The sequence below is a fragment of the Gavialis gangeticus genome, unplaced genomic scaffold, assembly GCF_001723915.1.
Source record: "Gavialis gangeticus isolate Ggan-Ray unplaced genomic scaffold, GavGan_comp1, whole genome shotgun sequence".
NCBI lineage: Eukaryota > Metazoa > Chordata > Crocodylia > Gavialidae > Gavialis > Gavialis gangeticus.
The window spans coordinates 78,533,275-78,541,904 of NW_017729029.1; the positions used below are offsets into that span (position 1 = coordinate 78,533,275).

At 45.2% G+C, this 8,630-nt stretch overlaps 1 long non-coding RNA gene across 1 annotated transcript; it reads right to left on the bottom strand.

Annotated features, from left to right (window-relative positions):
- Positions 1-12: 12 nt before the first annotated feature.
- On the bottom strand, positions 13-8,320 carry LOC109300439. Its single transcript, XR_002098232.1, has 3 exons — positions 8,310-8,320; positions 7,013-7,023; positions 13-198 (listed from the first exon to the last, which is right to left on the bottom strand). It is a non-coding gene; the product is annotated as an uncharacterized LOC109300439 (long non-coding RNA).
- Positions 8,321-8,630: the final 310 nt, after the last annotated feature.

An 8,630-nucleotide genomic window follows, 5' to 3' on the forward strand; every position in this document is an offset into this window, starting at 1 on the left:
TGGACTCAAAGCCAGCCAAGCTCTGTGGGGGCTGCCAAAGCATGGGGCCTGGGGCAGTTACCCTGATTCACTCCCCCTAGGGACAGCATCCTATACTAAAAGAAGACCCAAGTCTTAAAGAGGTCTTCCAGGAAACACCCATCCTAGCCTTTAAACAAGCACTGACCCTTGTCAACCTCATCACCAGATGCAAACTTCCTACAGTGACAAGAACTGTAAAACCTGTCAGCATATCTCCACCACCGCCACAATAACTACACCCCACAACAGAACCATCAGCATTCCTGGATCTTACAGCTGCACCTCCAGAAATATACATATCTCATCCAGTGCACCAAATGCCCTGATGGAAAATATGTAGGAGAAACCAAACAAAAACTGCGTACCAGAATGAACAGATACTGAAAATCGATCAAAGACAAAAATATCCAGTTATCTGTGGGGGCACATTTCTCGCAAGAAAATCACTCTCTCTCCAGTCTCTCAGTTTTAATCCTCAAAGGGAATATCCAAAATATCTTTTGCAGGTAGGCCTATGAACTTCACTTCATCAACCTACTGGATACAAAAAGTTCATGGACTAAATATAAACATTGGATTTATAAAACCTTATAACCTGGCTAACATCTGATACCCCAGGTAACCTTGCTACTATTTATCAACTATATTCTTATCACCAGGTGTACATTCCCCTTTCCACCCCTCTTCTGCCTCACTTAGCATCTTCACTGACTGGCATTCTCACATGCATACTGGCCTTTGGCTTCCATTCTAGTCCATCCAGGAAGAGCACAGACCAGCTGTAGATGCTTTCTCATCCTGACAAAGGGTGTTTGTACCCAAAAGCTTGCAAAGAAGAATTTTTCCAACTATTTTAGCTGGTCTAATAAAAGGTCACACGTGTAAAACTACAGATAGGAATTTTCAGTTCACATTTGGCCCTAGGTAGTATACATGCAAATTTAGCTTTTATTTAGAAATAGAAGATGGGGATGAGAATGGAGGATGTGCATAAACTGTTGTAAGTGCAACTTATGTACACATTTCTGAGCTAGCTTTATTTAGATGCTGCTAGCAGTGCAGTCTCGGCAACACAGAGCTTAGCGTGGATTCAACCCCTGCCTGAGATGTTGGGTAAATGCAGGTGGCCAATAGCAAAGATGTGTCATGAGTGACCCTGTTTTTGCAATCATGGGAATTCAGTTGTATGTGATCCTGACAGATTAATTTGTTTTCCTCTGCTTCACTTATCCTCACCATTTCTATGATTCATAGAGAAGAATAATAAAAAAGGATTTAGAGTACAAATTGAGGATCACCTGCAAAGCCATAAAGAGCAGATCCTGCTCCCAGTTGAAGTCAAGGTAAGTTTTGCCATGAGGGCTAATGGCAGCAGTGTCAGGCCTTCAGGTATTATGAAAAACAAAAGTTAAGTTTAAGTTTCAGGACCAAAAGATAGAAACCCTGTGCTCTAAAGGCAGAAGAATTTTATTTTTATCCCTTCATAACCAGATGTGTAAAGAAGGGGGAATGATCAACATTGAAAACAGACATACTTCTGAAATCCAGTAACAAATCTGAACTCGAACACAAATAAATGTAATCATTACACTTGATGAGCTGCTTCCTCAAAAGATATACTCTGTAAGGAAATGTTAGAATTGTTTCAGTAAGTTAAAATTGCTGCAATTAAAACTATTATTAAACCAGATTAAATAAAGCAGAAAATTGCTTTCAAGCTGGAGCCAGCAGTCTCTGTCCAGTTCTATGCTCCATGTTCCCTGTGGTGTTTACCCAAAGATTATCTTGTTTATGTTATGGTTATTATACTTCATAGAAAATAATCAAGGGAATATTTCTTGTTTTATGGCAAAGAGTGGATGCAAGTTGCTTTTATACAACATTCTTGGGTTTGAGATAGTGTGATATTTAATAAAGTGTTTATAAAGTGAGATATAATAGTTTATCAGATCTCAGGCAGTCATAATAACAAATCCACCCTTAGCCTGAGTGCTATGTACTGTATTTTGTAATTTATAATACAGTACTTTCTAAATTACTTTGTAGACTAAGAAATTTGCCCACCAAAGAATCAATCTTTTTGGAACTGAAGAACTCTCTTCCTAAACATTTTCGCTTTCCATACAAATCATCATTTATAGCTTGGATTCAGACGCAAATTAAACCTCCCTCTACTTGTAGTAATATATCTATGCTGTAAGAGGTTTTAGTAAAGACAGATTTTTTATTTTTATTTTTTAAATTTTCATGGGATATTTGTAATATTTTAAGATAATTTTTTTTCTAAAAAAGCACAATCAACAGGAGTGGTGAAACAGACTTCAACTGAAAGTGTGGGACTATAAATTGAGAACTAAATGAAATTATTTGAGTGGGAATGAACAACAACCTATGAAACTGTTAATATGGAACGGGGCATTTTAATTCAAACTCTTACGAAGTTGTTGTCTCCCTAAGTCTGGTTTATTAGGTTCAGTTGAGTACTGAATGCAGCGGCTTCCACGTCAGCAAAAGTAAACCAATGTCACTGGGGCCAATTTTTCACTGACCTACATAAAACTCTTGGAGACAAATCATACAACTCCAGTAAGTATGTACTGGACATCTGTTTGACCCTCCTGATGGTCGATCATGAGCTCTTCCTCCACTTAGATTGGGCTTCCTGGGATGAAGGAAGCAAACTGACAAATCTCTCTCTCTCTATACATATATACAGGATGGCCCCAGCAATTTTTGGTTTGCAAAACCAGGTTGTCAAATTGACAATTCCTTTTAATATGGAGAGACTGACTTCTTGGGGCTGTCTTCTCCCCACATTTCCAACAGGTACGCTAAGTCACTAGAGTTGGCCATGATTTGTTAAGGAGGAATCCTTCAACTACCAGACTTTGGCTGGTGGCATAGCGAGCATGTGTTTGTCTAGATAGCTCTCTCACTAGTAGGGAGCATAGTATCTGGATAGTGGATACTATGGATAGTATCTGGATCTGGATACTTTACTGGCAGCTAGTTTTTATACTATCCCCCATGCAAGGTCAGTCAATCATCATTGTGTCCAGGAGTTTCCTATGGGATTTCCAAACGTGCAGGATAGATGACTAGGTTGTACTCTTATGGCAAAATCAGAGGAGGGGCTTGGAAATTTAAGTTCAGATGATTATTCCATATCAGGATAGAAACAGACTGGCAAAAGGTTTTGGGAAAGCTTGCATGGCTGCTGATCTAGCTTGCTGGTCACTCTGGTTTGTGGATAAAGAAAAATCTTTGCTTCACTTGTCACCTACATGGAGTATTGTAATTCATTTTAAAAAGGATTTTGAGAAAGATCATAATGTAAAAAATGTGATATATTTCTCAGAGATTGAGATATATGCAGTTGTAGAGCTATATTAAAGAAAAGAGATGTGTGTCTGTGTATCATCTTGTTTGAGAAAAGTTGATCTCCAAAGCTAATTAAAAGTATGTTCCTTCAGGTTTATATACTTCTTTTAGCAGTCAGAGCTATCTATGCATTAGTATGTGTGTAGCAGAAGACTATAATATTAGGTGGAAAAAATGCTCCAGTTTAAATAATTTCTGATGCTTACTCACAGTAATTCAGATGTCTCATGCAGTAAACACAATTTAATAATCCACTTACAATATGTGGCATGAGTGATAGACTAAAAGGAGTGAAAGTCGTATCCCCAAAGTAATGTCAGGCCTTGGCTACAGCAGATGGTTTTGCATGATGTTAGCTTCATCAAGGCAAGCTTCCAATGTAGACAGGCTACAGTTTCATAAATATAGTTAAGCATTACACTGGTGCAGCTAAACAGGCACAAGAATCCCTACCAGAGAGGAAACATTAGAAAAGCAAAAGCAATGACTATGACAGACACTTCTGCACATACAATGTGAGGGTGGCCTAAAGACATTTTTTCTCATTATCTGCTTCCACTTGGCTGATGTCTGTTGCCATACTATAGGCTGCTGTAGTATAAACATTTCCAAGCCTGAATAGACTTTGATAGTTTTATATCTTATATTATAATTATGATATATTACAGGGGTAGACAACCCCCGGCCTGTGTGCCAGAGTGTGGCATGTAAAGACATTTTGCTTGGCATGCATGCCTTGGGGTGGAAAGCTGGGATGCTGCAAGAAGCCCGATCCTTATTGTGGCAGTGCAACCCTGGCCCCTTCTCCGCTGTCTGCCAAGATATGCATGCATTTGCTGCTTCATTATTCCATCATACTTCATTACTCCACCATATTTCATTACTCCAAGGGCAATGCATACTTCCTCAATTTTCCCTTCACTAAAATGCATGAATAGAATGAATAAACAATACTTTAAGTCCCCTACTAGTAAACTACCACAGTGCACATAATTCTCCTTCTGGGGAGAGGAATCAGGGGATGTCAAACTTCATGGGACTGAGTTTAATTGTGTTTAATGAACTTAATGCTTGCAAGACACTCAGATACTCTGGGCAGGAAGAAGGTATGAGCATTTTTTGTGGACACTGGAATAGAAAACAGTGCATTTCTCATAGCAGAAGCTTTCTGTTCTGCCATGTTTGTGTTAATGTACTTTGCTACTAAATAATCCACCAACTGAAAAGATTGTCTATTAGTTACATTAATAATTTAGAAGGCCTGGGCTGTCTTCTCAGTTCTGCTATAGATTTTCTCTGTGACCCTGGAAAAGTCACTTTAGCACCTAAAATAAGACTTAGATGGAATATAGGTACCAAAGTCCCAAACTACAATCCTGAAAAACCCTGTTTACCCCCAGAAATACCCAAGTCTTGGCAGGATTGAAGAGTTCTGCACTTAGGTTATATCTAAGGATGACAAGGCTCTGTAAATAAGGTGCTCCTCTGCTTATCTTCCCTGAGGCTCTTGATTCAGTATATGTTCTTAGAGGTTAACTAGAACGTCTGGCTCTGCACAAAATTCAGATGCAATTGCCTCTGTTAAAATGCTGGTGCCATCCCACATTTCTAAAGCATTTGGGTGATTAGGTAAGTCACCCAGCATGTCACAGATGTGAACTCTAGTTCCTCCACTCCCTGATGTGGGGGTTGAATCCCTCAGGCAGGCATTGGATTTGAAGGCCAGTCCTCCACAATGATTTCTAAAGAAAAGTGGATGGATGCCTCCCTTCCAGGCTGGGAATTCAATGTTGAGGGAAGGACTACTCCATTGCACTGAGCAATTCAGGATTGAAGACGTATCCCTGTTCTCAGGGTTCCCTTATTTGCTGCTCTGGCAGCTCCCTGCTTACCATGCTGATTTTATCAACCTTGTATGGATCCCAGGCTGAGGTACCTAGTGTTTTGAGTATGCACTGTATAGGAAGCCTAAATATCTAACTTGGCATAGTAGATTCCATGCTAGGGGCTAGGCACCCAACAGATAGGTATTGACATGTCCTTTTTTGAATCTGGGGTTTAATTTCACTGGGTGCATCTACATGAGATGCTTTACTGCGAAGTAGTGTAGTTTACTGCACAGTAAGTATGTGCGCTTACATGTGCATATGCTTATTGTGCAAACTTCTCTATTTGTGAATAAATTTGCTACTTGCAAATGCAAGTAGCAAATTTACTTGCAAGTAGTAAGTGCACAGCAGCACACGTATAGATACCAACCAGGAGCAACTTTGCTCCTGATCAGCCCTGCCGCTAGGGAGCCAGCCTGAGCTCAGCCCCAGGGCCCCTCCTGCCTCAGGGCTGGGCCACCTCTATGGCAGTTCAAGCCACAGGCCGTTTAAAAGTTGGAAGATATTTTGAGCCCTGGGATACAAAAGCAGGGAGCCTGGGGGGACTTTTGGCTTCTGCTGCCCCTACACAGGACACGGGCTACCTATGCCAGCCTGCCTGCACCCTGGTGTCACTGCCTGGCACTACAGTGCTGTGTAGCTGCCAGGGTCATCCCTGAGGGGTGCAAACAGGGGCAGGCCCCATGCTTTGGGGGGCCCCGCAGAGCCAGGTGGAGAGGCTGTGGCTACAGTTCAGCACACCAGCCTGCCTAGTGGGTTGGACAGCTCTTTGCCTGTTCCAGCCAGAAGTTCTGGCTGCCAACAGTCCTGCCACATCCAGTGTGCCAGGGCTTTCATTCCCTGGTGTGAGTATGCCATGGGACAGGGAGGTGGACCCCATGCAGGCTGCTTTGCCCCAGGCCCCGCACTCTGCTGTGACTGTCTCTGGACAAGGTTATGTCATCCAGGGCTGCAGGCTGTTGTAGGCTGTTGCTAGGCCTGCCGGCACCCAAATCCAGCTGTAGGCAGCTCCTGGCCACCATGGCCAGCTCCAGCTGCCCGCAGCCAACCCCCAGCAGCCTGGCCAGATGCTGCAGGTGCTGTGGGACATTGTCTCACCACACAGATCCTAGTCCCATGCTAAGCCCTGGCAATGGGTGCTTTAGGCAGAGCCCAGGCCCAGCAGGAGTGGGACAGCTGCATGGAAGCCCAGAGAGCCAGCATGCAAGGCCCAAAGGCATCCTCACCCATGCCACATGCTACTACCTGGGGCTTCATCTGGTCCATGGGGGAGACTGGTGACCTTGGGGCACTGTGGGGTGAGGGGGAGGTACAGTGGCAGTTCACATAGGGCGGGTACTCCAATATGCATGCCTATGAGGGGCTGTCAGGCCAGATGCGAGAACACAGGCATGATCGGTAAGTGCTGCATAAAGGTTAAGACCTTGGAGGCACAGTGGGTTACAATCACCAACTACAACCATCAGTTAGGGAGTGCTCGCAAGTCCATGCCCTTTATGCAGCAACTGGATGCCATCCTCATGCCCTGGGTATCAGGTCACAGGTATGCTCTGTACTGCAGCATGGGTGGCTTGCCTGAGCTTCCACTCCAGCCTGACATCCATGGTGATGTCACTAGGGGTGGGCCCCTTGGGCTCCCAGGAGCCTGTCCCACTGAGCTCCCTGCCTCCACCAGCAGCTCGGGGAGCCCAAGCCAGTGCCTGCCTTGACACCTGTGCTACCTCAGCCCTAGCTATGAGGCACAGCTGGCTATGTCACCATTAGCTACCAGCAGCATCCTCCCTGGCGGGGGTGGCCTCTGTCCAGGCATCTGCACACCATGCCCCACTGCCTGATGAGTCCACTAGGAGGTTGCATCATCACCGCCAGCCGGGATCAACTGGAACTGCCGGGCACACCATCCCCACGCACCTGGTAAGCTTTGCACTGGGGGGAGAGCCCTCCCCACCCCGGCCCCTGACCCTGGCCCCAGCCCAAGGCACTGCTCTCCTCCCCACTTGGCCTCACTGCACTCCCTTAGCCCCCAGGTTCCTTCCTTCCTCCACCGCATGCAGGGAAGTGAGAGACAGTGTAAAACTTTATTGAACAGCCTGTGCCCCTGCAGCTAGGCAGGCATGGCCCTCTCATACATCAAGGAACATGTCAAGGGCATGCACAGCACTTCACTTCTTGTAAATAGTTCGCATGGGGAAAAGGGTGTTTCATTGGTAGTGGGTGGGGTGGGTGGTGGTGAGGGAGGGAAGGCGGGGAAGGGAGGTCTCTGTTGTGAGCGTAATAAAGTGTTTTTCTGAGAACTGTCCACAGTGAGCGTGGTGCTGGGAGTGGGTGGTGGGGTAGGGGGTCCATGGGCAGCTGTCCAGGTAGGCTACAGCAGGCAGTGCAGGGGAGGTGGTTGGCCAGTGTCTCTTGCACCCATTGCCCTGGTCCCCACTGGCAGGTGTGCACCTTGCCTGGGGCCTCAGTTGGTGGGGGCCCACTGGGGCTATCAGGGGAGCTTCAGGTGCTGGGCATCATTCCCAGGGGCAGGGTTTGGAGCAGGGATGGTGTGGACAGGCAGAGGCTGTGGTGAGAGAGCTGGCCCATGCTGGCTCCGGCCTCTGCATGCTGCTGCTAGCTAGAAAAGCAGCTGGCCAGGGGTCAGGGCATGGAGCTACCTTGAAAAGATGGCTGCCAGCTCCTGGTAGCTATGGCTGGAGCCTCTAGATCCCCCTGGTGGCAGCAGGGACCTATTGCAGGGCTGCAGGAAGTGGCAGCAGCTTGCTGCTTGGAGCAGCAAATCTGTTCCCACACCCTTGCACATGTAGACACCTGACTGGAAGTGTTTACTTGAGAGTAGTTTACTCACAAGCATACTGGTCCTGGATCAAATGCATATGTAGATGCACTCACTGTGCCTCAGTTCCCCATCTCCTAAAAGTGAAATAATAGTATGACCCTGCATACTCAGAATTAATGATTGTGAGACACTCAGATCCCAAGTGGATGGGGGCCATATGCAACTACCATTCTAAAACTAACAACACAGCAATGGAGACTGAGAACACCTTTATATTACAGCTCAACCCCTACATCCAAAGACATTTGGTTACAATTAAAGATGATGGGTCAAATCAGAACTGTTTATCCAATCCTCCCTAAACTTTCGTGGTTTAAATCAAAAGAGACCCAGATCTGAACTACCCCATGCTTTTGGTTTTCCAAAATCAAAACTCAATCCACACGGTTTTTCTAAACTAAAACCATCCCAGTTTTTGGTGACTTGCAGTTGCAACATGACTTACAATTTGTATATTATTTTCCTCTTTGCACAAGAAAAATATGAACAGACCAGAAGTTACA